We start from the raw sequence: 25,455 nt of genomic DNA on the forward strand, positions 1-25,455 counted from the left end.
GGATACTGAGGTTGCTCTCACATCTAGATTGATGTGATCGATCCTATTGCTGTTGTAGTGATCCTTTTGTGTATCTGTGTGATGATGCAGGATGTTTCTTGGATGTACGTATGTACTTTATGTCCTTATGTTATACCATGTCAACAGTTTTTGTTCTTTCCTTGTATGTTGTGCTATATTCTCCTTTAATAAAGCAATCCTGCTTGTTACAAAAAAACAAAAAAAAAGTTCAGTTTATTTCAGTAGTATGATCACACCATACAATGCTTGGGCGCGGTTCAGTGTATCGTGCTCTGGCCTGCTTGAAAGAGGTGTTCTGGGGCTTGGTCTAGCATGGTACACCTATGTGTGATCTCTAAACTGTGATTGAGCACAGAATTTTTATGGATCACTGAGCACTCATGGAACATAAAAGCAGGGGTCACTCTGGTCTAAATGTCAGTGCTTGGGCTCGGCACATTGTGAGCTCATACCAGCAGCGGAATAGGTAGGAGGGACAATCAGGCACATTAAATGGCAACCACACAGTACAAGGCAACCCTAAACTCTGTACACTATATATGTAACTAACTGTAATAATGGATTTGATATAACAGAGTAACATTGCTGTTGCAATGAATGACTCACTGATATCAGTACCATAGACTTTGCAAGCATTTTCTATCCTTATTAGGAGAATAGTCATCCCTTTGTAATCCTGAGTTTGACATAGAATAAGGCTATAATGCTCTTTATATCTTCATTATAGAAAACGAGTCCATTAGATCATAACCACTCATTTCCTTAAAAGACAAGTAAAATAAACCGTTCTCTGTACATCAAAAGACACCCATTTGAGTAATATGGTCGATATGAAAGCAAGCTTCATGCTTGGAGAGCTAGGCAAGGGTCTGATAACCTCCTGGAAATCATTTGTATAGTATAAAGGGATTATCTTTACTCTCTTGCCTTTTGATATTTGATTGTCAGTCAGTGACCTCTGCTGAACTGATGTCAGCCTCTGCAAGAAAATTTCATTAGTGTACCTATCTTCCTGGCAGCAAAACAAATAGAGAGAGCATGCTTGGAGGATCACTAATGTCCTGGAGAACACACTTTGTAGAGTGAAATGATGATGCGGTTCAGTAGACTGACACTAGGTTTGTATGAATTGTCTCTATTATAGTGTAATTGGCAGGTGAGAATTATGCCTTGTATATGAGGATTTATTGGAATCATGGAATATAATCGCTCCTTTACATACTTCCATTCATGAAGAGGGGAAGAATTCTGATATTTTCTTGCTGAATGGAAAGGAAATAAATCAGGAAAATTAAAGACTGTGACTAGCATACCAGGAATCCAAGGACATACCTGTCAATTTGAATGATGTTTTATATAGTCAGCAGAGAAAGAAGCCAGGTAGTTAGAGTCTGTCCTGGATGCAATTTTGTGGCAATCTCCACACCACTGGATACCAATCCTCCATTTGAAGTTAGATCCAGATTTTTGCCTAAACTTGCTTCTGTGAAAAAATTGGGGCTGTGTTGAAATTATAGCGGTGAATTATTTACATATTTAGGATCCCTTCTTAATCATATATGGCATGTATCTTGCTTAAGGACAAAAAAAGGACCTCTTGGAGTTTTTCGTATTAAAGTGGGGAGATTTACTAAAACTGGTGCACCCAGAATCTGGTGCAGCAGTGTATAGTAACCAATCAGTTTATATGTTTTATCGTCAAAGCATAAGGCTCGATTCACACAGGGGCAACACGACTTTAACGCAACTTTGTACCGCGGCTTCAGCGCGACTTCAGCGCGACTTCAGCGCGACTTCAGCAAATTACAAGGCGACTTGAAGTCGCCTCCATGACAGGCGACTTCGGCTGTGGCCAATCACAGGGCAATCAGCTCTCTGGGAGGGAGGGGGGGAGGGAGGGGTTTTCCCTGCAAAGTCGCTTGACTTTACAGAGAGATCCGACTTGGAGGCGACTTCCATTGATTTCTATGGTACAGGTCGCCTACCAAGTCGGATCAAAGTAGTACAGGGAGTACGCTCTGAAGTCGGAGCGACTTCAGTAGTTTCTATTAAGACGCTAGCGTTCACTCCCATTGAATCTATTTCTGGGGCGACTTGGGGCGACTTGAGGGCGTACAAGTCGGATCCCAAGTCGCCCCAGTGTGAACCGACCCTAACTGAACAAGCTAAAGTTAGAAGCTGATTGGTTACTATGCACAGCTGCATCAGATTCTGTATGCACCAGTTTTAGTAAAGGATTAAGGAAGTGGGTACCGCCAAGTGAGGGGTTTTATCCCCCCCCCCCAAAAAAAAGCTGTAGTTAGGGCACAGAGCAGATAAGTATGACATGTTTTATTTTATTTTTTATGTATTGAACCTTTAAAAACACTTTAAGGCCCCTTTCACACTTACGGACCGTTTTTGGTTCGTGTTCCATCCATCCATTGACAGATGAAAAACAGACACCAATGAATCTCTATGGAAAAACAGATGTAAATGGATGATCATCCATTTTCATCCATTCACATCCGCTTTCCTCAAGATAGTTTTTTTGGAACGGATCAAAGCTCTATTTTTCCTCTGTTAAAAAAATGGATCAGACTAAAAATGGATGTAAACAGACAAACAGTCAGTTTTTGCATAACAAAGTGACTCTGGGACTCAAGTGGTTAAACTCAGGACCCTGCATTCACTATATCTGGTCTCCCACAGTACACAGAACATGGAAATGCAATTAATTTAGTAAATATAAACTGCTAAATACCTTTTATCATTAGCAGTATATAGTATAGCAGTCTTGTGACTTCTATCAGTGCCTGGTTATAGCTTGTTGGAGGAGTTTTCATTTTGTTATGACAGGCCTATGAGGCTGCAGGACCCTTAACCCTCTGTCTGGACAGTGCTGATTGGCCCTGTGCTGATCACATGCACCCTCCCAAGAAAAAAAAAACTCTCTAGCAATACACACCAAACTGAGCATGTACAGAGTGACTCCAAAGGCTCTGTACTATCAGGAGATGGATTGGGGACAGTGGAAGGAGAGGAGGATCAGAGAAGACAGAATCAAACAGGCTTTTTACACAATGTGGAGGGCTAACCCCTTAAGTTCCACAGTGAATATAACAAGCATGCTTTACTGAATATACAGACTTTACTGTTGTGGGTTTAGTAACACTCTAGCTGGGGGATGTAAAAAAACAGATGACAAACTGATGAAAAACTAATGTAAACTTCATCCGTTTTTTTTTCTTTGAAAAAAAAATAACTGAACTGATGAAACGAACAGTCCACATGTTTGAAAGGGGCCAAAGAAGGGGTCAAAGATGGGGGTGGGGAACAGTAAAAATTACGCTCAACTGCATGTTTTTACTGCCACCAACTGCAAGTGTAAACAAGCCATTAAGGCCGGTACACACGATCCGAAAATTGGATGACAATTTGATTGTTAGTACACAGCTTTCGAGAGCCGATCACGACAGTTCACCCAATATTTTCCAAAGGGACAAACATGAACATTTTTTGTTTAATCAGTACAGCATTTGCCCAAATATACAATACAAATTCAACACAATACATTATATCACTTCCGATATTCTTATTCTGTCGTACGAGGATTTTCGTAACTCTAGTAACCTATTCAGTTTAAAAATGCGACTAGAAACCAAAAAAGGTGGACGATCTGTGGTCTGATTTTTAGATCGTGTGTACGGGGCATTAGAGCCTGGGCAGGGGGATAATGAGCAGCACTTTTTGGGTGACGTTCTGCTTTAAATCCTTTAATACCCCTGGAACTCATTTTAGGGCTGCCATAAAGCAGTTAATTAGTCAGGATGAATAGATTCCTTCCAAAACTCTAGTACATGTAATAGTGATTCATTCTTGTCTCTGTGCAGATATAGGCAGATACATGTGATCTCTATAAAACTTCTTATAAAGGGTTTTTTAGCCACATTGTATTGAGGAAGCAGCATTCTCTAATAAAAAGCTAGTAGACGGATAGAAAGTCTACCACTTTCTTTTAAGCCTCGTGCACACATTCGGATTTTCGGCAGACAAAGCATCAGACTTTTGTCCGAAGGGCGTGTGCCAGGAACTTGTCATGCATACAAACGGTACACAATTGTCAGCCAACAAACACGAACGTAGTGACGTACTACATGGAATTTCAGCTCTGGAGCGCCACCCTTTGGGCACCTTCTGCTAATGTCGTGTTTGGTGAGCACTGAGTCCGAGCATGCGTGTTTGTACTTTGGACTTTTGTGTGACGGAATTGTGTACACACAATATGAAAATCTGAGAACAGATCGTTGTCCGCTAAAATTTACTAGCCTGCTAACCACATTTGTTGGCCGAAAGTTGGACAATTGTCTGATGGAGCATACTAACGGTCGGATTTTAGGCAAACAGTCTGTCATCACACAATTCCCTGCCGACAATCCGATCGTGTGTACGAGGCTTTACTCTCTTACTCCATTGTTTGTTGTTCTACACTTTTCATATATATGTCCTTAAGCCATGATTGGAAACCAAATAGCCTTTACAACCCCCATCCTTGCTCTGTATGCATTGAGGATGAAGGTCATTAGAGAAGATATTTTGTTTTGTCTCCATGACAGGAGGTATCATGTAATGGGGCCAGTTTCACGCATAGGCTTATGGCGTTGGTTAAACATGATGTTTATTACATGTACATTTTACACAACAGGCTGAGAGTCATCCCTTTGGTAGGGAACTGGGTTCCCTGAAATTATAGTCACAGTAGGTAATCTGAAATAGAGAAGATTTCATTGAGCTTTCCAGCCAGACACACCTGTTCCTAAGGCTTGTTATTTAGTCAGGTAAGAATATTTGGATTTTGCCTTCGGGCATACCACTCATCAATTGCTTCATTAGAGTTCACTTTAAATCTGCCCCCATCCTTCTTTAATACTTTCCCTTAGTCCCGTCAAACAAAGAAGCACATCCTACATGTTCTCTGTAAACAGGAGTGCTTTATATGTAACCAACTTAAAGGATTTGATGCAACGGACTAACATTAACGATAATTTGCAGGTCTGTGCATATAAATGACACACAGCTGCATAAATAAATATCCTTGCTAAAAAGCGCGTAACGCTTGCCAAAGCCGAACGCAGCGTTATGTTTATTCAGTGGATTTAAAAATAGCATTTACATGGAGGCAAGCGATATTAAATGCCTCTTTGACCTGCATGTGAAATAGTCTTACAGAATCGGAGTGTTTTTTACTGTTTTACATCTGTGCCTTGGTTAATTTTTGGTGTCACGGAAATAGTGAGAAGGAAATGATATGATTGTTCCTTGGCAGGAAACTTTGCACATTTTAACAGGAGATCACATCTTTATGGACAAAAAATAATTTGTTTCAACTTCCCTGCAATTTTGGAAAATGGGTTTGAAATCACCTTGTGCTGAACCTATTAACTCAATAACGTAGGGAGACTCACAATGCCATCCTTTACAACAAATGGCTTTTTGTATTATGCGTAGCTGAGTTTTTTTATCAGGCAGTCAATTTAAAGAGTCTTTTGTGTGTAGCATATGTGACTGTTCTAGGTAGGCTCTAAGATGTAGAGTCTAGGGCTCAGAATAAATGGGCAGAGGTAATTCTGCAAAGAATGCTGGGTTTCTTTGCACGTTTTATATGTATAAAAGCCTAAGGGCTTGTTTAAACTTGCTATCAGGTGTTGGAAAAAAGAAAACTCTTATTCTCTCCTGACCTCTACACTTATATAAGGTGCAAAAGAACCCAGGCGAGGTTGGACACAAACGGCAAATGCCCCAACCTATAACTGGCCTTAATGTTATTGTAAAGGAAAAAAATGTTTAAATGTTATACTTACCTGCTCTGTGCAATGGTTTTGCACAGAGCAGCCCCGATCCTCCTCTTCTTGGGTCCCCCCGCAGGAACTCTGGGCCCCTCACCCTTGCCAAGTGCCCCCATAGCAAGCCGCTTGTGGTGGAGGAACTTGTGCGTGCTCGCTTTCGAGCTGGCTCTTTGCCTCCATAAGACACAGAGAGCACGGCTCAGCCTTCTCTCGCCTCACTGGCTGTTATTGACAGAAGTGGGAGCCAAAGTCTCCTGCTGCATCTCAGCCAATCAAGAGGGAGAGACCTGGGAAAGTCTCAGGTCGCGTGCAGGTCGCTGGATCGAGATCAGGCTTAGGTAAATATTGGGGGGGGGGGCTGAGGGGGAGCTGCACACCGAAGGATTTTTACCTTAACCGCTTCCTGACTGACTCCTGTAGATATACATCGGCAGAATGGCACGGCTGCGCAAAGTAACATACCTGTACGTTACTTTGAATTTGCAGCCGTGTGCGCTCGCACGCCTGCCGCGAGCTCCGTGAGTCGGGTCGCGGGTCCCGCGGACTCGATCATCGCGGGGATACCCGCGATTGCCTCACGGAGAGGACGAACGGGGAGATGCTGATGTAAACAAGCATCTCCCCGTTCTGCCAAGTGACAAGTGTCACTGATCTCTGCTCCCTGTCATCGGGAGCAGAGATCAGTGTAGTGTCACACACAGCCCATCCCCTCTACAGTTAGAACACATCCCTAGTACTGACTTAACCACTCCCCGCCCCCTAGTGGTTAACCCCTTCACTGCCAGTGTCATTTACAATTTACACAGGAATCAGTGCATTTTTATAGCACTGATTGCTGTATAAATGACAATGGTCCCAAAAATGTGTCAAAAATTCCGTCATATCCGCCATAATGTCGCAGTCACAATAAAAATCGCTGATTGCCGCCATTACTAGTAAAAAAAAAATATTAATAAAAATGCCATAAACTATCCCCTATTTTATAAACGCTATAACTTTTGCGCAAACCAATCAATAAACGCTTATTGCGATTTTTTTTTTACCAAAAATATGTAGAAGAATATGTATCGGCCTAAAATGTTTTTTTAAATATTTTTTGGGGATATTTATTATAGCAAAAAGTAAAAAATAATGCGTTTTTTTCAAAATTGTCGCTATTTTTTTGTTTATAGCGCAAAAAATAAAAACCACAAAGGTGATCAAATACCACCAAAAGAAAGCTCTATTTGTGGGAAAAAAAGGACATCAATTTTGTTTGGGAGCCACGTCGCACAACCGTGCAATTGTTAGTTGAAGCGACGCAGTGCCGAATCGCAAAAAACCCACTGGTCAGGAAGGGGGTAAATTCTTCCGGAGCTGAAGTGGTTAAAAAACCTTTAGGCTTTACAACCACTTACAACCACTTTACAACCAATTTAACAGCAAGGAGCACAACAAAGAAAAATTCCAAGCTCAACTATCCAGCCAGCCTGCAACCAACCAAATTGTCCTGTCTAACAGTTCACGTTAAGAACAGGGGTTTCGTTTTAACACATATGCAGATACATGTGTAAGATTCAGAGGCCACATCATGGTACCCCTGTATTATCTGCAGTCCTAAGTCTATAAATGTCTCCCCTCCTTAAAGGGGTTGGACACAAGCAAAGCTTTGCAGGTACAACAAAAAGTATACGCCTGTTGTGTTCGGCAAGCATGGCCCATGCCACAACCATCCTGCAATGACGTAACATGCACATTATATGCAGTGTGGGTCTAACATTGTTAAACCAGGTGGTGAGGAGGTGACGTATTACCTCCTCACCACCTGGTTTAACAATGTAAGACCCAACAAAGTAAAATCTACACTATTAGATGCCTCTCAAAAGCAGATCACTTTTCACAGAGGCAGTGAGGCCTACTGCAAATTAAACTTACCCAAACTTCAGTTTTTTTCTATATCCCTTAACTTTCTGTTCTGTCTAACAGCCATTACCTTGGACAATAAGTGGGTACATCTTGGAAATGAGGACAGAGATAACTGGCTTCTGTGAATAGACCTAAATTACACATGATGTCAATCAGGGAGAACTTGAAGCTCTTTGGGTCTTAGTGCAGGTCTTCAGTTAGGGATCCTCTCCATTATTCCAGGAAAGAGTTGTGTGTGTATGACATGATATCACTAAGTAGCATGACAAAATAGCTAAACCACTAGTCCCTGCTGCTACCTCTGCATAGTCATGTAGTTAATCCCTTCCTATATTAAAGGTTGGAAAGGATGTGGTGGTGGGCTATGTCCCACTCCTCTTCAGGAGCATCAGTTCAAATACATCTAGTTGACTTGATCAAACATAAAGGGCTTGATTTACTAAAGGCAAATAGGCTGTTCACTGCGCAAAGGAATTTAAACCTGGCTTAGTAAATTAAGTGAAGCTCTGCTGACTTACATCATCCAATCATGCGTAAGCAAAAATACTCTTTTTTTTGTTTGTTTGTTTTTTTCCTTACGCATGATTGGGAATTCTTTGCAAAGTTAATTACATCCCAAAGGAAGACATCAGGATAAAAAATGTAAGGCCTCATTCATACGGAGAAGAGATAAAAGCAGGCAGTTAAGCAGGGTTTGTTTAGGCACCCGCCCCCTCACTCCAGCCACCCACGTAAAAAGAAAATGCAGCTGCTTAGGGCTATACACATGCAAAGTAATGCAGTTGCTGCAAAAATGAACCCCTTTTGTATTCAGCAGGCAGTACTGCCCAGAGCATGACCCATTGAAGAGAACTGAGACGCCCTGCATCCGCATGAAATGCACACAGTTGCTGTGCAGGCTGTTTCAGGGTTAAAACTGGTGAGGAGGAGACGACAGAGACGTCACCTTCCTGCAGCCTGTTGACTGCCCTTTTGAAAAGTAATCCACCGCAGACTACTTTTCAGAGGGTCGACAAGGGTTGCCACCCCTGTGAAGGAGTTTTTAGTGTTTATTTAGGAAGCTAGCAGAAACAATTTCTGGCACTCGTCATGCTTGGTGCAGAACTTTTCCCTGATTATTGAAGAATCATTAAGAAAATCTATGATTCCAGCACGACAACCTTCAAAACATGTTTCGGCTGGTTACTTAAGTAGTAAAGGCTGTGTTTCTTTGGGACAGTGAGGCTGGGTTCACACTGGTGCGACACGACAGCCGTCCTACTTTGGATCCGACTTTGCCCTGCGACATGAAGCCGGCATGTGTCCGATTTTCAATGAACGGGGATCCGACTTGGATCCCCGCCAATGCCCGGCACTGTGTTTGGTATGAATCTTTAGGGGGAACTCCGCGCCAAATTTTAAATAAAAAACCGGCATGGGTTCCCCCTCCAGGGGCATACCAGGCCCTTGGGTCTGGTATGGACCTTGAGGGGAACCCCCTACGCCGATAAAGACGGCGTGGGGGTCCCCCCCAATCCATACCAGACCCTTATCCGAGCACGCAGCCCGGCCGGACAGGAATGGGGGTGGGGACGAGCGAGCGCCCCCCCCCTCCTGAACCGTACCAGGCCGCATGCCCTCAACATGGGGGGGTTGGTGCCTTGGGGGAGGGGGCGCGCTGCGGCCCCCCACCCCAAAGCACCTTGTCCCCATGTTGATGAGGACAAGGGCCTCTTCCCGACAACCCTGGCCGTTGGTTGTCAGGGTCTGCGGGCGGAGGGCTTATCGGAATCCAGGAGCCCCCTTTAATAAGGGGGCCCCCAGATCCCGGCCCCCCACCCTATGTGAATGAGTATGGGGTACATGGTACCCCTACCCATTCACCTAGGGAAGTGTCAATAAAAAAAACCACAGTACACAGGTTTCAAAATTAATTTATTGGGCAGCTCCGGTATCTTCTTCCGACTTCTCCCGGTGTTCCGCCTCTTCTCCCGGGCCCCGCCGCTATCTTCTTCCAGCTCTATTGCCAGCGAGGGGCCCGGTCTGCTGCCGCTGTCTTGTCGCCGCTGTCTCGCCGCTCCTTCTCTTCATCTCTTCTTCCGATGTTGACACGACGCTCTCCCCGGCTGGAATGCTCTCTGTGCGCTCTGCTCTGACTTATATAGGCGGTGACCCCGCCCCCTTATGCCGTCACAGTCCCTGGGCATGCTGGGACTGTGACGTTTTAGGGGGCGTGGTCATCACCCGATGACCACGCCCCCTTATGCCGTCACAGTCCCAGCATGCCCAGAGACTGTGACGGCATAAGGGGGCGGGGTCACCGCCTATATAAGTCAGAGCAGAGCGCACAGAGAGCATTCCAGCCGGGGAGAGCGTCGTGTCAACATCGGAAGAAGAGATGAAGAGAAGAAGCGGCGAGACAGCGGCGACAAGACAGCGGCAGCAGACCGGGCCCCTCGCTGGCAATAGAGCTGGAAGAAGATAGCGGCGGGGCCCGGGAGAAGAGGCGGAACACCGGGAGAAGTCGGAAGAAGATACCGGAGCTGCCCAATAAATTAATTTTGAAACCTGTGTACTGTGGTTTTTTTTATTGACACTTCCCTAGGTGAATGGGTAGGGGTACCATGTACCCCATACTCATTCACATAGGGTGGGGGGCCGGGATCTGGGGGCCCCCTTATTAAAGGGGGCTCCTGGATTCCGATAAGCCCTCCGCCCGCAGACCCCGACAACCAACGGCCAGGGTTGTCGGGAAGAGGCCCTTGTCCTCATCAACATGGGGACAAGGTGCTTTGGGGTGGGGGGCCGCAGCGCGCCCCCTCCCCCAAGGCACCAACCCCCCATGTTGAGGGCATGCGGCCTGGTACGGTTCAGGAGGGGGGGGGGCGCTCGCTCGTCCCCACCCCCATTCCTGTCCGGCCGGGCTGCGTGCTCGGATAAGGGTCTGGTATGGATTGGGGGCGACCCCCCACGCCGTTTTTTCGGCGTAGGGGGTTCCCCTCAAGGTCCATACCAGACCCAAGGGCCTGGTATGCTCTTGGAGGGGGAACCCATGCCGGTTTTTTATTTAAAATTTGGCGCGGAGTTCCCCCTCAAGAACATCTGAGCACAAGTCGCGTGCCGAAGTCGGATCATGCAAGACGGCAATCCGACTTTGATCCGACTTCAATGATAGTCAATAGGCTGAAGTAGGATCAAAGTCGGACCAAAGTAGTACAGGGAGCATTTCTAAAGTCGGAACGACTTGTGTCGGACCAGTTAGGACGGCTCCCATAGGGAAACATTAAATTTCACACGTCATGCGACATGAGCTCTCAATGTCGGAGCGTTTGTCGGACCAGTGTGAACCCAGCCTGAGGTTGACCACGCCCCCTTATGCCGTCACAGTCCCAGCATGCCCAGGGACTGTGACGGCATAAGGGGGCGGGGTCACCGCCTATATAAGTCAGAGCAGAGCGCACAGAGAGCATTCCAGCCGGGGAGAGCGTCGTGTCAACATCGGAAGAAGAGATGAAGAGAAGAAGCGGCGAGACAGCGGCGACAAGACAGCGGCAGCAGACCGGGCCCCTCGCTGGCAATAGAGCTGGAAGAAGATAGCGGCGGGGCCCGGGAGAAGAGGCGGAACACCGGGAGAAGTCGGAAGAAGATACCGGAGCTGCCCAATAAATTAATTTTGAAACCTGTGTACTGTGGTTTTTTTTATTGACACTTCCCTAGGTGAATGGGTAGGGGTACCATGTACCCCATACTCATTCACATAGGGTGGGGGGCCGGGATCTGGGGGCCCCCTTATTAAAGGGGGCTCCTGGATTCCGATAAGCCCTCCGCCCGCAGACCCCGACAACCAACGGCCAGGGTTGTCGGGAAGAGGCCCTTGTCCTCATCAACATGGGGACAAGGTGCTTTGGGGTGGGGGGCCGCAGCGCGCCCCCTCCCCCAAGGCACCAACCCCCCATGTTGAGGGCATGCGGCCTGGTACGGTTCAGGAGGGGGGGGGGCGCTCGCTCGTCCCCACCCCCATTCCTGTCCGGCCGGGCTGCGTGCTCGGATAAGGGTCTGGTATGGATTGGGGGGGACCCCCACGCCGTTTTTTCGGCGTAGGGGGTTCCCCTCAAGGTCCATACCAGACCCAAGGGCCTGGTATGTTCCTGGAGGGGGAACCCATGCCGGTTTTTTATTTAAAATTTGGCGCGGAGTTCCCCCTAAAGATTCATACCAAACACAGTGCCGGGCATTGGCGGGGATCCAAGTCGGATCCCCGTTCATTGAAAATCGGACACATGCCGTCTTCATGTCGCAGGGCAAAGTCGGATCCAAAGTAGGACGGCTGTCGTGTCGCACCAGTGTGAACCCAGCCTGAAAGTGATTGTAGAAACAAGCTGATCCAACCCCTGAGATGTGTTAATGGAGTGTGGAGTCTAATCTCACCTGGGGCAGCATGCAAAAAGAATAAAGGGGTTGATTTACTGAAACTGGAGAGGGCAATATCGAGTGCAGCTGTGCATGATAGCCAATCAGCTTTCAGGGGTTTTTTTTGTCAAAGCTTAATTGAACAAGCTGAAGTTAGAAGCTGATTGGCTACCATGCACAGCTACTCCAGATTTTGCACTCTCCAGTTTTAGTAAATCAAGTGTGTCTGTGATTGTGAGCTCTGTGTGAGGCCTAATTTGGGAAAGTCAAAATTTCATTAGATTAGATTTCATTAGATGCCACACCAGAATGGTGACATTCATGTTTTTTCCTCCTTTATGGGCTCTAAGCACAGTGTCTACAAGTGCCTAATGCAAAATGTAGCCATGCCTTGTGGCACCCAAGTAGCGTTCACTCGGTCAATATGAACTCTGCGACACGTTTTTGTGGGACTTGCTGTTTTAATGGTAAATTGTATTTTTTTGTTTTGTTTTAAATAATGTGTTAGGAAGTAGAACTTTTTTGCAACCAATTTCTCAATTGGGGTTATGTCCCATCACTTTTTATCTCTGTGACATCGGGACAAAAAATGTGGGGAACCAGGGTCGTTGGTACAGGAAGGAAAACAAAACTCAAATATATTCTAACTGTCTTTCTATTTTTTTGTCTGGAGTTTGGCTCAAAGGGACATTTCAGGAAACACGATTTTTTAATATACTTATAAGACTGTAGAAGGTAAACTCTGAAATTATTTATTTTTTATTTTTGAGCATAAGGTCTACTGGTGTTTTTTTTTTTTTTTTTTTGCCTGGCCCACATTTACTATACTATAAGTAAACAGCATCTTTTGTAATGCTTGCTGTAAACTATATGTAAGCTGTAGAGAAGAGATCCTTGTGTATATTAATGCAGCTACAGATACATGTTGTTTTCCTCCTGAATTACAGTGGTTGCTAGTCATGAACATTTTATGAGTTGTGTCACCTAGTGCAGACAACAGGTGGTAATTCCAGCGAAGCTGTCAGATGGCATAAATTCTGTTGCGTCAGAATGAGTGTATACAAATCCCGAAGCAGGGGGAGAAGTTTTGTGAATTATGGTTGATGTAATCATCAAACTCCTGTGTACTCTCCACATGATAGCACATAATGCTGCAGTTGCATTTACTAAAGTGATTGTAAAGGATCTTTTTTTTTTTTTTTTTTTTTCAAATAATAGATATATTATACTTACCTGCTCAGTGCAATGGTTTTACAGAGAGCTGCCTCAATCCTCTTATTCCTGGGTCCCACGCCAGTGCTTCTGTCTCCTCCTGCCTTCCAAGTACAAGTATGGCATGCAGACTCAAGTGTCTATTGACACAAACAGTGTGGCTCAGCCCCACCCCCCTGCTCCCTCATCGCTGGATTTGATTGAAAACAGCAGGAGCCAATGGAGAGAGCAGTGCCGCTGCTCTCGGGCACAGCACTGGATCGAGATCAGACTCAGGTAAGTATTTAGGGAGGGCAGGGGGGGAGATGCACCCAGAGAATGCATTAGGGTAAAAAAACCTTTAGCCTTTACAACCACTTTACCTCCCTTGCAGTATTCCCGAGTGTTGCTCGAAGTGAATTTTCAGTACCAAAAGCGGTAACCCCGAGCCACACTCGGGATCGCATTGCAGGATCCAGGCAAAGTTACTTACCTTGTCCCCAGGATCCTGCGATGTCTCCCCGCTGTGTGAGTGAGCTGTGTCCTCCGCTCGATTCATCACAGTTCTGGGCTCCGTTCCCTGCGAGCATCGCGACGCACGGGGACGGAGCACGGCGCCAAATTCAAAAAGTTAAAAACACACAATACATACAGTACACTGTAATCTTACAGATTACATTACTGTATAAAATTATTTCACCTCCCTTTTGTCCCTAGTGCTTTGTCCAGTGCCCTGCATGCAGTTTTATATTATATATACTGTTCTTTCTGCCTGGAAACTTGAGAATGTTGATGGCAACCAAAAAGTGTCCCTTTACGTCAAAAGTGGTTTTAGACAACTTAGAAAACAGCGATAATATATTAGAATCATTTGCAGAATTAAGCGATAGTGATTTGTGGGGAAATTCGTCATCAAACACTGAAAGTAATGACAGTGACAATTCTGCAACTGAGCAAATGTCAGTGTTTTTGATTTGATTACATTATTGAATACATTTTATTATTAGTATATTATTTTTTGCTATAATTATTTGTAGTTATTTATTATATGATAATTTATGATTTTGTGTTTCAAACTTTATCATACCCGGGATGTCTACTAGACTCTTGTTTGGACAGATTTAAGTGTGTTATTCCTAACAATTACAGGCCTACAATATAAAACGCCAAATTTCCATGCAAAACAATGTACCGCTTTCAGCATCAAAAATCTGACATAATCATACCGCCAGGGAGGTTAAGGCATGGCAGTTTACACAACACCCTTTATAATGATTTCTTTTTTGTTTTTATTGAGTCAGAACGAAATATAATGGGGATGTAAACCCACCACTCGAACTATAGCTATAATAGTTCAGTGTAGTTCTTAGGAGCACTCTACCAAGAACATACCTCCCAACTTTGTGGTATTATAACATGAAAGTATGTTGGCAAAGTACACAACCCCACCACCCATCCAGTAATGTGGACTAAGAAGATTAATTAGCAGAAAATGATTGGGTTAACTCAAAATTGTTTTTTTATCCCTATATTTCCTTCAATTTGGCTTTTCAAAATTACTAGAGATCTAAAAAAAAAAGAAAGGCCATAAAAAGGAGAAATAAAGAGGGACAGAAGGATTCGGTTTGGGAGCTAGGCAAGAATGCATGAGAATGCAGCATTGAGTACTAGCCTGCTGTATAGGCAGCTTGATTGAGAGTCCTTTTATATATACTTACTAATTAGTCAGAATATTTTGGAAAGCACATGAGTGGAATTCAAACTTCATTTAAGTAGACAGGTGAGCCAACTGTGTGTCTCTGCAGCTTTACTGTGTGCTGCCTTTGCTGCTTGCTTCTCGCATTTGTGTACGTTTTTGGAGATTATGTTTCCTTTATTGTGCATGTGTCTACTGTTTGCTTAAATGTTGTGGTACTGCGGGAAACAATAAAGATATAATAATGTTGGGTATTAATTACTAGCAATGTCTCAAATATGCATACACACAATATATAGGTAAATAATATGTATTTAAAGTGAATCTGTGCTTTTCCCATTCCGAGCTAAGCAACAAGTTCAATTAACTGCCTCCCTTCCAGCTGCACATACTCTCCTTCCCTTTGGTCTCCTACCACGCCATGTGGCTGCTGGGATTGAGAAGAGGAAGTCCTGCCCCATGTGACAGCACAGCCCCTGAGCCAATCATCAAACACAGGAAATGGTAAATAGTATATACACAAAACGCCTGCTACAAAACAAAAGAAATTGTGCGCCAACTCAAAAATTGCACTATAGAGCTATAGAATCTCAGAGCACAGTACATAAATACACAGAATAAACAACTTGTTTTTAATCAGTAATCTATAAAAAAAAGTTTCTTAAAACTACAAGGACAAGACAGTGCAGAAAAGACAGGACATAGAGGTTGATTTACTAAAGGCAAATAGGCTGTGCACTTTGCAAATGCAGTTGCACTCTTTTTTCCCAGAACTTAGTGAATGTGATGAAGGCTTACTTTGTATAAAATACCCAATCAGGAGCAAGGGAAATAAAAAAAACCCAGCATTTAAGCTGTTTAACCACTTCAGCCCCGGAAGATTTTCCCCCTTAATGACCAGGCCATTTGTTGCGATACGACACTGCGTCATTTTAACTGACAATTGCGCGGGCGTGTGATGCTGTACCCAAACAAAATTGACGTCCTTTTTTCCCACAAATAGAGCTTTCTTTTGGTGGTATTTGATCACCTCTGCGGTTTTTATTTTTGGCGCTATAAACAAAAAAAGGTCGACAAATTTGAAAAAAAAAAACAATATATTTTACTTTTTGCTATAATAAATATCCCCCCCAAAAATTAAGAAAAACAAATTTCTTCATCAGTTCCAGCAATATGTATTCTTCTAAATATTTTTGTTAAAAAAAATCGCAATAAGCGTATATTGATTGGTTTGCGCAAAAGTTATAGCGTCTACAAAACAGGGGATAGATTTATGGCATTTTTATTATGGATTTTTTTTTTTTTTACTAGTAAAGACAATAATTAGCGATTTTTAGTGGGACTTCGACATTGTGGCAGACACATCGGACATTTTTGAAATTTTTTGGGACCAGTGACATTTATACAGCGATTAGTGCTATAAAAATGCATTGATTACTGTATAAATTACACTGGCAGGGAAGGGGTTGACACTAGTGGTGATCAAGGGGTTAAATGTGTTCCCTGGGAGGTGTTTCTAACTGTGGGGGGAGGGGACTGACTGGGAGTACAGAGAGATCGCTGTTCCTAATCACTAGGAACAGACAATCAATCTGTACTTCCCTGTCAGAATGGGGATCTGTTTGTTTACATTGACGGATCCTTGTTCTGGCTCTCTGTGGAGCGATCGCGGGTTGCAGGCGGACATTGCGGCCGCCAGCCACGCGCATCAGCTCCCCCGCTGTGCAGTGGCTGTGCAGCCTGCTATAGCTGTTAAAGGGACCGACGTACAGCTACGGCGATTCGTGGGAACAAGCCAACCTGCTGCTGTATAATAACAGCGGCTGATCGGCAAGTGGTTAAGCACATAATTGGATGGTGGAAATCAGTAGAACTTTACCACCTTTACTAAGTGCGGGTAAAAATTTGTGCAACTGCACTGGCAAAGTGCACAGCCTATTTGTCTTTAGTAAATCAACCACATAGACTATGTCTTGTTCTTTATTTAAAGTCTTGTTTTTGTATTTTTTTTTTTTTTACAAATTATTGATTAAAAACTAGATTTTTTCATTTATTTTGTTGCAGATTCTTTATTTAAAGTATCCACAGAGCAGCAAAACACAATAGAAGCATATATACATGAAGTGACCCCCGCAAAGGCCCTGAACCATCAGGAAATATAGCAACAAATATAGATAACGTAAAGTGTAGGGGCAACCTGGTCGGAACACCCAGCAATAACAAAATCAGCATTACTTAAATATGGGATATGGGGATCACTTCCAAACTGGATCAAGCCGCGATCGCCAATGAGATTTTTGAATTTATTCACTGTGCTCTGAGAACCCCCATTTTTTATACCTCTATAGTGTACATGAATCACATATTCCTTATACCATGAAACATGCTCTTGGTGGCTGAACAGAGTGGAAGGATGTGACAGGGAAGGTTGGTATGCGCAGTTGGGAAGGTTGACAATTGCATGAGCAAAGAACAGGTTAACTTAAAGGACATCCACCCCAAAGTAATTATTTCAGTTCTGGGTTGATGCCAAAGGGCTGAAACATTTAGACTGGGTTCACATCTAAGCCGCCTGCAGCTCGCAGCAGGGGGTCCGGTGCATCCCTCTTCTCCGTTTCAGGGTCAAATCAGGGACAAATTTTTGCCTGAATTCGGCCCTAAAACGGAGCCGAAGACGCACAGGAACTCTGTGCAATCTGCTCTGCAGCCGCCCCGGATATATGTGAACTGACTCCATAGAGAGCCGGTCACAATCTCCTGTCATGTGAATTGGATGCGGTTAAATCCGCATCCAATTCGCACTAGTGTGAACCCAGACCCCTTACATCTTTCTGTGACTGATCCATGATTTCACTGCATCTGGTTAAACACTACCACCATTATGAGATGGTCTCACTCTCACTGCTGGATTTTTTTTACCTTAGAAATAATACAGCAAGCGAAGTAACATATGTGACTTTGTGGTGCATATCTACAAAGCTGGAAGCAATGGGGAGAGATCCTGCCATAGGAGGCCTGATCAAATAAAGGAAACCCATTGCTAATTCAGCCAGCCAGCATCTATGCATGAATAAAATATAAGTTTTGGATGGACTGACCTTTTTAATATTATAGCTTAAGTATACAATTGATAAGTTGATTCTTTTGCCTCTGAAATTTAGTCAAATTAATTGCTGACTGCTCATCATCTGTATATATTTCCCCATAAAACTTTTCATTATCCTCTTCCCTAACTGGTGTAATTTTCTCAAACCAGGGCCTCCTGGAACAAGGGGCAAGAGAGGACAAAATGGGGAGCCAGGTATTGTATAATGCAGAATGTCCATTGTGGTTGCTTCAACAGCTTGTAGATGTTTAGTTAAAGTGTTTGTTCACAATGCGGTAAAGTTAGCTTGTGCTTTGGGGTGTACAACAAAACAGAGAAAGAATAATATAAAGCCATGTAGAAAAAATATCTCTCCTGGGAGGCTTCTTATATGAGCTCTGTTGTATCAGATTCAGCAGATGAGTAAATACAGAATGGTAGGGGATTAGTAATTGTTACATTTACCAAGTAGCAGACAACCCATTTAAAGAAGCTGATAATAAACACTCCGAAATGTCTCAGACATTTCATATAATTATGAGATTATGGCAGTTTTACCAACTATGCTTTCCTGTTTACAACTGACATTGAGAACTACCAAAGGAAGAATACGAATTTGTCTTAATATTAAAAACAGAGCTATCAATTAACTCATCTAATAACTTAAATTTCAACACAGCAATTTCAATGTGCTGCAGGTGAACTCATTTTCAACAAGATGTAAAATCACTCAGTAGCATGCAATTAAAATTGTCCAAGTAGTTTAACCCAAGGGAATCTGTTGGAGAGGAAATATTATTGCTGATTTGCTTTGAAAGTCTAGGTTTACCTTTGATAATACAAAAAATAAAAAAGTGCATGTTTTTTCAGGGAAAGAAGTGTGGCTTTATTTTATTTTTTTTTAACAGGAGTCTGCAAAGCATTTAACCCCAATCAGTGGATCACGGGTGCAATATTAGGTTCTTGCAAACATCTCAGTACCTCCGTACAGGCTTTCAGTTGAAGAGCTGGGGGAAGATTCAATGAACCACGAGTGCAATAGACTTGTAGCCCATTGAGATCTACAAGTCCGTCTGCCGCAGCAGCAGACCCGACTTCTAGTTCTTTCATTGACAGATCCCCGCACAGCAGACCGGACTTCTAGTTCTTTCATTAACAGATCCCTGCACAGCCTTGCCGATTTTAAATGTGACCGCAGCTGTGGGGGAGAAATCCCCTCACCTGCTGTCATGGGGAAGGGGACAGTAACATACTGCAAAAGGTGAACTTAGGCTTGCAGTGAAAACTCTAGTGTTGTATGATGAGACACTCGCGCCTTGAAATTGAAATGTGTATGGGTCACTGCTGTCCAAAATTATCCCTACAGGGTGGGACAAGGTAAATGGAAGTGAATTGACAGAGCTTGCTCCTCCTTAATGTTATTTTACTCTATAATTAATAACCTGGGAACTTGTTGTAGAACTTGATAACTAGATATCAAAGGAGTTGATCCTTATACCAACTTACTGGTTATAAACCAAGTAAATTAAATAAGTAATACAGTGACAATATTACATTATAACTTAACGTGCATATGCTAATAAGCAATATTATTATTTATATAGTGACAAGATAAATTAATAGATGATAAAGTGACAATAGTACAACATATCTTAAAGTGCATATAGTGGTATAGTGCAAATAGTCATTTTCTTTGTGCCAAAAAGTGCTATAGTGCTCCAAGTCGCCTTGATGTGGTGATCCACCTCTTGTGGGTAGTGTACAATTCGAGTCATAGGAGTGCTTTTGACAAGGTCGCACTCCTATGACAAAACGCATCAAGCTGACTCTCTTTTGAACATCACTTCCGGCCAGGAGAGTGGAATGCACGCTGTATGCAGAACCACCACCATGTCTCCACCGACTATACGGTACACTAATAGTGGCGTTGGTCCTGTCACTATAACAGTTCTTTTTTAGATTGTAAATCTGATTTTTGTCAATAAACCGAAGGATTTTACCCTATGAGGAGCTCTCTGTTTTTCCTTTACCACGAGTTGTATATTGTCCACTCCTGGAGCCCCAGAGCCATAGCCAGAGCATCTTCATCACAGAGCAGACACTGGAAGTAACCAGAGTCCATGGTAATGGGTTAGGTTCCCAAAAAAGACCTACAGGCATGATTGACTCTGTTTGTTATAGGGCAAAAGAGTACAACACATCCGGTGAGTCTCGAATTGTACACTACCCCCAAGAGGTGGATCACCACATCATTGGGACTTGGAGCACTATAGCACTTTTTGGCACAAAGAAAAGGACTATTTGCACTATACCACTATATGCACTTTAAGATATATTGTATGATTGTCACTTTATCATCTATTAATGTATCTTGTCACGATATAAATAATGTCACTGTATTACTTATTTAATTGATTTGGTTTATAACCAGTAAGTTGGTATAATGATCAACTCCTTTGATATCCAGTTATCAAGTTATATAACAAGTTCCCAGGTTATTAATTACAGAGTTAAATAACACTAAGGAGGAGCAAGCACTGTCAATTCACTTCCAAAACTCTAGTGTTGCCATTTATACTCTGTTACTTTCCTGGAACATGAATATAAAAGCATAGAAATACATTTTGACATTTTCCAAGATTTTACAGTACACATGTTCAAGGTCTGTGACTCAAAAAGTATTGACAGGAAACAGAGACAGGTAACTAACATTTTTAGAGGAAGGCCAGTAATGACAGCCCCTGTACTTCTCTCATTGTAGGTGTTCACTCTGACCATATTTACAACATGGTACTGAACAATTTCACCTCCTATTGAAAGATCAATAGGACACAAGCAATCAATGACAGCCAGATAAATGCTTCAGAAATTGTAAGCCTACACTATCAGTTAAATTGGAACTATAGGCAAAATAAAAAAACAATATATATGATGCAGTTTATCACTTACATTAACCCAACAGTTTTGTTTTTCTAAGTCCCCCTCTAATATAGTTTATTATCTGTTGATCCTGCCATTATGTCTGTAATTTTTCAACTCCAATTAGCAGATAGAGGGTAGATACAAACCATTTAACATAACAGGGGTGCTTACAATGGCCAGCTTTTATTTATATAACTAAAAAATTCCAAAAGAGAAAAACTGTTAGCCCCCTTCACACATGTGGACCGTTCATTTTATCAGTTCACTTTTTTTTTTGCCAAAGAAAAAACGGATGATGTTTACATTAGTTTTTACATCAGTTGTTTACATCCTCCAGCTAGGGTTGTTAAAGCAGAGCTCCAGCCAAAAGGGGAAGCTCCACTTGTCTGACTCCTCCCTCCCCCTCCGCTGCCACATTTGGCACCTTTTGTAGGGGAGGGGGGAACGGGTACCTGGTTTTGACAGGTACCCACTCCTGGCTGAGTTCACCACAGCAAACTCAGCTGGAAGTTCGCCTTCCTCTCCTCCTTCCCCCTGCAGCCTCCCCATTCACAGAGCGCACTGCAGTAGGTTTTTCTTACCCGAAATGACGGCGCCAGCACCCCACCCAACACCTGATTCAAGAACTGGCTTGGGTGAGGACACCGCTGGATGCCTAGACAGGTAAGTGCACTAATAGTAAAAGTCAGCAGCTCCAGTATTTGTAGCTGCTGACTTTTAATTTTTGGAGGGGGGGGGGGGGCAGAACGCTGCTTTAAGCACTTGAGTCCCAGAGCCATTTTTATATGCAAAAACAGACCGTTTATCCGTTTACATCCAATTTTTGTCTGATGCTTTTTTAACGTAAGAAAAATAGGGCTTTGATCCGTTCCAAAAAAACTGATGTTGACAGAAGCAGATGTAAATTGATGTAAATGAATGATCCGTTTTTCCATAGAGATGCATTGATGTCCGTTTTTCATCCGTCAATGAATGCATGAAAAACAGACAAACGGTCCACATATGTGAAAGGGGCCTTACTGTAACAGCCTAAATGAAGTAGCTTGACTTAAGCTTTCATTTTTTAGCCAAAGTATATCTAAATATACCAGTAATTTTAGCCTCTCCATAGGTTGACAATGCTGTTGTCCAAGGGTGGCTATGCTGCTTCTCCATAGATACGGTTGAGGAGTGAGTGTAACCACTCTAAGGCCCCTTTCACACTGGGGCGGGAGCGGCGTCGGTGGTAAAACGGCACTATTTTTAGGGCCGCTTTACCGTCGTTTTAGCTGTGATATTCGGCCGCTAGCAGGGTGGTTTTACCCCCTGCTAGTGGCCAAGAAAGGGTTAAACCCACCGCAAAGCGCTGCCACAGTAGCACTTTGCCGGCGGTATAATCGCGCTGCCCCACTGATTTCAATAGGCAGGAGCGGTGAAGGAGCAGTGTATACACCGCTCCTTCACCGCTCCAAAGATGCTGCTAGCAGGACTTTTTTTACCGTCCTGCCAGAGCACCGCTCCAGTGTGAAAGCCCTCAGCGCTTTCACACTGGAGACACAGCAGTGGCTCTTTCAGGGCGCTTTGCAGGTGCTATTTTTAGCGCTGTAGCGCCTGCAAAGCGCCCCAGTGTGAAAGGGGTCTAAGACAGGAAGTGTGTTACTGGCAGATTTCCCAGGTGAAAATAAAGAAAAAGGGCTAAACAAAAAACAGAATCCAGCATCTACATCTAAGGACTATAATACATTTTTGGTCTTGGGTTTAGATACACTTTAAGGTGTCTTGGCTTATAGTACCCGTCACTATTGCGTCAATGTTATCTGTGCAACTTTTGTACTTTCATTGTTATAACTACAACATTTTGTAGTGTTCATATTTCCATGTGTGACGGGGGAGTGGAGTTTTGAACTTGTAAAACAAATTTGCGTGCCTATCAAAGTCTTAAAGTGGTTGTAAAGCCACTATATTATCATTAAACCATCCCATCTGTGAAATAAAAATATATGTCCCAGTGTCTGTGCTGCATGACGCTGGGTTCACACCTAATATGGATGCGGCTCACAGCAGGGGGTCTGGTGCATCCCTGTTCTCCATTTCAGGGATGAATCAGGCCCAAATTTTTGCCTAAATTCGGTCCTGAAACAAAGCCAAAGACACACTGGACCCCATGTGCAATCCACTCTGCAGCCGCCCCAGAGATGTGTGAACCGGCTCCATTGAGAGCCAGTCACAATCTCCTGTCATGCGAATTGGAGGCGGAGAAACCCGCCTCCAATTCGTGTGAAACCAGCCTCAAAAAGAAGCAGATTTCTACCTTATTTCAGAGCGTCTCCCAGCGCTCACATGACTGCTCGCTTCTCTCCTCTCCCAGGCTGACAGCTACAGCGGGAGGGCCGAGAACTCCTGCTAATATCAGACAGGAGGAGGGGAAGATAGGAGGAGGGAGACAAGCAGTCATGTGAACGCCGAGAAGCTCTGAAATAAGGTAGAAATCGGCATCTTTTTATACAGCACAGACACTGGGACACATATCGTAATTTAACAGATGGGATGGTATGATGATAACACAATTGTTATAGCAGCAGGAGCTAGTAAGAGCTGACAGGCAGGGAGGGGGGTGAGAGGAGGACAGAGGAGAGCTGCGGATGATGGAGACACATAAACTGACCACAGTGTCAGGACTCAGCAGCCATGATAAACCGTGGTCAGTTTACAGGGGGAGGGCAGAACCAGGCAGGATCATCCAGGTATTTCAGGTGATAGAAAGGGCCAAATGACACAGCACCAGCACTGTGCTGTATAATATGCCTTAAGGGAACAGGTTCTATTTTTTTTAAAGGCTTTATTACTATGATTGTTTTAGTTGTGTTATATAATACTGGTATACATTTTAAAGTATTATATATAAAACAAAAATAACATGTACGTGTTGATTACCTTCTTTATATAAAAAGTCCTTTTCTGTACAAAAATAAGATTTTTTCCCCCATATTTTCTTGCAATTGTCATTAGCCTATGCATAGCTGTCAGTGTGCCAGCTTTACTGAGACTCTTGACGCCAGTTCAAAGTTTTGCATGGTGAGCCATATGGGCTGATGTGACAATAAAGAGAACACAAAGGATAATGACATGAGTAGACATGACACCATCAATGATGAGTCTGTTCTTTGTTGATAAGATGAAGCTCAGAATGTAGTCAAATTGTAGGCAGCAGCCAGTTATACTATCCTTGGCCCTTCAATATGTGTAGCTGGATCAGTACATTGTATTTTCATCAGACACTGTAAGTATTGGTTAGAAATTCACAGATAAAGTTTTGGACACCAACAACAAATATCATCTTTGGGTGCTCTTTACATGTACTAAATGATTTGTGTTTTTTGTAAAGTCTACAAAACGGTCAGGGAAAATATATCTATGCTGACCTGGTGGATAATTATGAATAATTATTACAGAGTGTTTTTTTTATATGCATATAGCAATTTAATATGTTTCAATGAATCTGGCCCATCTGGCCTCTCTAATAATTATTTGGTTAATGTATGTAGTTTATAAAAAAAACACCCAGAAGTTTTATTGTGGTATAAGAGTACATTCTGTGCCAAACAAGTATTTACTATCTACTTTGTCTATTTCAGTCACACATACACAAGCATGCTCACTATAGCCAACTTTGCTTGAAAACCACTTACCCCCCAAAATGTTGCTCCCTAAAACAAATCTTGAGCCAATGCTGCCCTCCAAATTCCTCCACCCAACACAAATCCTCTCCCCCTCTATTCCCCTCCTTGCACATATCCCTCCCCCTCCCCAAATCCCCCTCTTAGCACTAACCTTTTTCTCCCCCCCCCCAGGTCAAATAATCTCATCCCCAACACAAGTGCTCCCCCAATTATGCTCCAAGTGTAATGCTCCCCTCCTTCAAACACACGAGCCTCAGATGCGGCACAGCAAATACCTGTGAGATGTCCTTCCTCCCAGGCTCCTCCTCATACTGACACATCAGAGTTGAGGAGGAACCTAGGGGAAGCTGACTTAACAGTTTTGACAGGCAGATGGCAGGGACAAATGTCAGCTGCTTCAGGGATCGCAGCATTTGAGCCCCCCACTGATCAGATCGCCACTATGCAGTGTTTGCTAACCCACCCTCTACCCACATTCTTTGCTAGGAAGAGATGGGAGTGGGCAAACAAACACTGCACAGGGGTGACCTGGCATTCCCGATCCAGGAGAGTTGCAGTGGCAGGAGGAGGAGCTGGAGGGGAGACGGAGCACCACCCCCACATCCTCTCAGTTCTCTCCTCCTCTCCAGATCTGTTTTGTCTCCTTCAGCACTAAGCTGACAGGAGTAGAGAAGTTGCTGTTACTACTCCTATCAGCTTGTAGGTAGAAACTCTCCATGCAGCTCCCTACCACAACACATGATACCACCGTGCCCAGGACAG

At 43.5% G+C, this 25,455-nt stretch overlaps 1 long non-coding RNA gene across 1 annotated transcript in view; it reads left to right on the top strand.

Annotated features, from left to right (window-relative positions):
* LOC141106161 (uncharacterized) overlaps positions 1–18,329 on the top strand; it is a 153,988-nt gene extending 135,659 nt beyond the window's left edge. Inside the window, exon 3 of the long non-coding RNA XR_012235685.1 lies at positions 18,284–18,329. This is a non-coding gene — a long non-coding RNA (uncharacterized lncRNA). The remainder of the gene's footprint in view (positions 1–18,283) is intronic.
* Positions 18,330–25,455: the final 7,126 nt, after the last annotated feature.

The sequence above is a fragment of the Aquarana catesbeiana genome, linkage group LG08, assembly GCF_042186555.1.
Source record: "Aquarana catesbeiana isolate 2022-GZ linkage group LG08, ASM4218655v1, whole genome shotgun sequence".
NCBI classification, from domain to species: domain Eukaryota; kingdom Metazoa; phylum Chordata; class Amphibia; order Anura; family Ranidae; genus Aquarana; species Aquarana catesbeiana.